General features: G+C 43.4%; 1 protein-coding gene and 1 long non-coding RNA gene across 2 annotated transcripts in view; both read right to left on the bottom strand.

Moving 5' to 3' along the window:
- Positions 1-5,356, bottom strand: part of DCN (decorin) — a 52,750-nt gene that overhangs the window by 5,726 nt on the left and 41,668 nt on the right. The window lies entirely within an intron of this gene.
- The window catches only part of LOC109295791, a 7,149-nt gene that overhangs the window by 675 nt on the left and 1,118 nt on the right, over positions 1-5,356 (bottom strand). The window contains exon 3 of the long non-coding RNA XR_002096834.1: positions 3,520-3,524. This is a non-coding gene — a long non-coding RNA (uncharacterized LOC109295791). The remainder of the gene's footprint in view (positions 1-3,519; positions 3,525-5,356) is intronic.

A 5,356-nucleotide genomic window follows, 5' to 3' on the forward strand; every position in this document is an offset into this window, starting at 1 on the left:
TGTGTGTGTGTGTGTGTGTGTGTGTGTAACTGCATTTATTATTGTCCTGCTGAAATAAGGGATGAACTGAATTCAAGGCACATGAGGGTGTGAGCCTATCAATGCTGAATAGTCCAGCCTGACTCATATGTGCTCTGTTAACCCATGTACTTGTGTCTGGCTGCATTTTATTCTTGCCCTGATGAACTGAGTTCAAGGCAAATGAGGGTGTTAGCGTGCCAATGCTAAATAACCCGGCCTGGCGCAGGCGTGTCCTGTTGATCGGTATGTGTATGTGCATATGTGTGTTTGACTGATTTGGTGGTTGGAGGAACCCAGCCCCATTGAAACTGAATCCTGCAAGATAGCTCCATAGGGGGTGAAGACTTGCAGAAGGGAGAGATACAGCTCCATATAGAAACACAAGAAACACAAGCAGCACATTGATAGAATTACAGAGACCCCCATAAACGTACCCCTAATAAATAAGCACACCCGAAAGTGACGGGCAAATCTGGTAACGCCACTCCATAATTTGTATATCCAGCTAAGAAAACTTGTGTCTCTACACATCTTTTCCCTTTAAATCATGCATTTATTTTGGGAGAATCTGATAATACAATTTTACATATTTTGTTCCTCAACAGGAGTACTATTCTACAAAACATGCATTTATCAGTATTCCTAGAATGTAATTTGCTATAGCCAGTCTGCATCATCCTTTAACTGAAAGCATGGGTTACCATTTTTCAGGGAAAAAATATTTGCTTTATTCCACTATGAGAATGTAAGATTCTCACGTACTCAGAACCTCTAACAACAAATATAAATCAGCCTCAAAACAGTTCAAAATATCCTGTATCTTTAGTGGAGATTCTACAGTCTCATTTAATAGGTTCTTACTTAAATTAAGGCCCCACTGATTACAATCCATAGTAAATTAGTGAGGATTTCAGAATTTAGCTTCTTGTAAACAGCTGGCTCTTGTGAGTTAATAACCTAGTGAAGCTGTTTGGGAAAATGTTGTCAATTACATTTCATATATGTCCTATATAGTTATATGGGATGTTTGAGAAGGAGTGAGAAATGGCAAGAGACTGCACAAATTCTTGATTAACATATGTGAACATAATTTGGACACAAATATAAAAAGCAAAGCAGACATGGCTCAGCTAAAGAGAATTCAAGGGGAACAGCTGAATTAGATTTCTGTCTATTGTGAGCACAAAGAATGTTCCTAGGCATTGTAGAGAGAGAGATAATCCATCTGCAAAATTATTCATACACTAAAACAATTGTCTTGGGATTGGAAAGCTGACTGGATGCTTATGAACAAAGATGGGTCTAAAACCTAAACTTAAAACATAATACATATCCGTGAACAAATTCTAATAAAACCCAAATGGATCATACATTATAATGATTTGTGATGTCTAGGAAGAATAGTAAGGAAGAGATGGAATCATAATCCAAAACAGTTTTAGCACATTAGAATGGAGTATAATAGATTTTCATCTCTTCATTTTTTTTCTATGGGAATAGAAGGAAAGTTAGGAAATGGTTCTTGCATATTAAACTGATATAGCTTTTTATATTTGTAAATTGGTAAAATCCATACCAAAGTTTTATCATTGTGTAATTTATAAACATGACTAAAATAGCAGATATTTTTCCGTGGAAATGATCATTGCACTGAAATTCTAAGGTATTTGTTCAACTTCTGTAGTCTCTAAACTTTCTTCTGGCATTTTCCATTTTGGTTTTTCTATGGGCTTAAATTCACCACACAAATCTAAACATTATCATCCCTCAGGGCTACATGTAGATTCCATTGTGCATATCTAATAGAAAAATTTCCACTGAATTTAGTGGGAGCTACTTCTTAATGCTGTCATAATACCTAATGCATGCACTCTACCGTAGGAATGTTTTGTAGCATTAAATTTGCAGAATCATCATTCAGTTTTAAGTGAACAATATTTCCTTGCAGTAGCTGTGTGAATATTTAGATTTTTTTTTATCTGCCATATGCCCATTGATATTTCCACTCCTCTTTTTTCCCTGATAAATGCTCTGTATTTCTGATCTGTCTTACAGCAGAAAAGATTAAGTTTATGCCATGGTTGCTACCCAGTGGGAATGTCTACACATGGTATTAATGCAGTACTTTAAATGATCAGAAACTGGTTTAAACCTGTAACAGATATTCAGTGCATGTAAACCAGTTTGAAAATGGCTGAAACCAGTTTGAGATAAACTTGGTTGAATGTAGCATCAGACTTAACTGATTTGGGTCAAACCGGTTTATGCAGTGTCTGTCCCAGACCCCTTGCTGGTTTAAGATAAACCAAATAGCCCCAGCATCATGGTATGCTCTCTGGGCTGGGTGGGGCTCTCTGCTCTACAGCAGAGCTGGCCCCTCCCCTCTGCTCCCTGGCTGGAGCTCTGGCAGAGACTTACAGACACAACAGGGTCTGGCTGGCTTCCCCCTGCTCTACCACCCCCTCGCTGCTTGTTGCCTAAGCAGGAATCCCTGCCCTTCCTCCCCTGCTCCCATCTCCCACAGCACGGACCCCAGCTCCACAGTCCCTAGGCATATGGTATGCTAGCTCATGCTGAGAGGTCTCTCTATGTGTGTCTCACCCCAGTTTCTTTGGGACTGACAGACAGAACAGTGAACACTTAGGGCTATTTGGAGCTAATCAACAGGTCATCTGGTAAGCTGTTTAAGAAGAGTCTGAAGTAATGGAGAGAGCCTATTGTTTTGCTGATAAGGTGATGATAATCACTGTTATCAGCCCCCTGCTGGTTTGCTCACTTGTCAGTTTGCTGCACACAGTATAAAGAAGCAGGGACAGCGAGATTGAAAAGCTCTGTATCATCAATGCATGCATGCACTGCACACACACCCTTGCCTCAGAGTGCTAGCAGGGGGCTGGGGGCTGGCAACACTCCCACACCTTGAGCAGCCAGTGGGGAAAAGCCTGGGACCATGCACGCAGACCTCCGTAATCAGAGGTCTTGCAGGGGCCTGGCCACACCCCCTCAGTTCAGTATTGTGCAAGGGAAGGGAGGGCTGCTCTAGCACCCCCTAGCTTCTAGCCTGAGCCACTGTCTGTGCCTAAATTTCCTCAGTCCAGGGAGAATGTCTGTCCAGTTACAAACCAGTTCAGCCTAGCCAGGTTAGACTAACCTGCAAAAAATTGAATCAGTTCAGGCTCAGGCTTTTTGAATGTCTCTCCCTAGCCCAGAAGCATGGTAGGCTGCAAGAGGAAATACTGGAAAGCAGAAATGTTGTGGCACATGCTCATATTTTGTAGGAGGGAAAGGTATCCCTTGTACAACCAATAATTAATTTAATTGGCTAATGAGATTATTTGAATCTAGCGCTCTGGGGCAGGGGCCAGCAACCTTTAATGAGTCTTGGGCTGGAACAATTTAGCTCTGGTCCAGTGTGGGCCAGATGGCTTCGGTGGCACATCAGCACCTTGGGCTTTCCCCATGCTGGAGCCAGGCAGCTGGCAGCTACACCCATACTACAGCTGCTTTTCTCAGCCTCCCATTCCCCAGCTGGAGCACAAGTGCCACTTTCAACCACAATTGAGCTATTCTGGGACCAGGTATGTGCAAACCATATCTGTGTTGCTGCTGCTCTTTCCACCACACACCCTGACCCCCAGCTGTGTGGCTCCTTTACAGCTCCCCACTGCAGCTGCAGGGGCAGAGGGGGGAGAAGCAGTGGCTGCACAGACACAGTTTACAGCTGCCCAGCCCTTGCGCAGCTGCTCACAGACTGGAAGCTGCACTTGCACCACAGTTGGGAAGTGTGAAATTGGGAGAATTGGTGGCAGCACAGATGCAGGTCCCAGCTGCCTGGCCCCAGAGTGGGTACAGTCAGAGCCCATCACTGCTGATGCACTGCCAAAATCACTTGAACCATGTTGAACCAGAGCTGGGCGGGCAGCAACTTGGGCACAGCTAGGGCTGCCTTGTCCTGGTATAACTCCTTGTTGCCCGGAGCCAGCGTAGGGATGGGTATGGGCACAGGCAAAGCCCTCCAGCCTCACAGTCTGAATCCATCCCTCCAGCTGACCCCTGGCCTGGCATCCTAGATGCTTGCTACAATAAGATAAAAGCATGTTAATACCTTCTTCCATAGTAGCTTTTAGGTAGAATCATAGAAACAACAAAGCATGTGTTTCTGACCTACAAATTGTCCTTTACAGGAGCTCTTGTCACCACCATTTCTTGTGGTAGCTGCATGTTCTATACTTGTTCCCTTGACCAAAATCAAAATCATACAGATCAGAAGTGAAAGGGGAAATAGGACAGTGGTTCTTCATAATGAGGAGCTTGGAAACTAATTCCTCTTCTGGACTAAATTTGCTTAGAAATGTTGCAATAGCTTTGCGGTGCTTGGGATGAAAATGGAATGGCTGAACCTCACTTTGATTCAACAACTTAGGATTTATTTCACTTGGAAGACATTTTTTTTCATTATTTTTATGAAAGTTGTTTCATGTCGGAACATCTTGAATGTTTTTTCTAGGGAAGGCCGAACTGTGGTAACCTAGGAGGAAACGGAACCCATTCTAGGAGATGGAACACTTTCAGAATTTAATATTCTGTTTGGATTTTACAAGGCCTAGGAACCTTTTCCAACACCAGTTCCAAAAAAAAGGAATAAAGACACTAAACATGGACACTTCCAGAGACTTTACTGAGACAATTATTATATATTCCAGTGAATGGAATTTCAAGACAAACAGAGGGAAATTTTGCCTCTAATGTGTCTTCCATCTGCCTCTTCCCCCTCCCAACTTTCCCTGCCTGTATTTTGCCAGTCATTTCAATAAGAAGGACACCTAACTATTTCAATATCAAAAGACTGCTTTGATAAATTAAACATTTATCTTCATAAAGAGTCATAAAGTATCACAGTCTTATAAGTGAAGGTAGGTAAAAATGAACTTCTGTACATTTTCCAAGTGTAGCTTTGGGGCTGGGAAACCCCAGCTGCTGGCCACAGCCATGGCACTACACTTTTCCTACTCCCCCTACTGCCACTGGACTATTTTAGTCTCCCAGACCCTCCCCCAACCCCAAGTTGGATGCCCCTCACCCCAAGGCAATCAAACACCCTGATCCCACAAGCTGCTCCCAGTGCTAGTTTTACTAGTGTTTAACAGTGCTGGGAGCTGATTGAAGTAAATTGGCATGGGAGGGGACTGGTGGGGATTGGTTCACAGAGTAGAATTGTTCTTCTGGTGTTAGAGGTGGTGGGAGGCCTCAAAGTAACCCCAGGTCAGGGTGGAGAGAAGTCCCCTGATCCCACCAACCCCCCACACCAGAGCCATTAACTACCCTGATACTGCCA

This window comes from Gavialis gangeticus, unplaced genomic scaffold (genome assembly GCF_001723915.1).
Source record: "Gavialis gangeticus isolate Ggan-Ray unplaced genomic scaffold, GavGan_comp1, whole genome shotgun sequence".
Lineage (NCBI taxonomy): Eukaryota > Metazoa > Chordata > Crocodylia > Gavialidae > Gavialis > Gavialis gangeticus.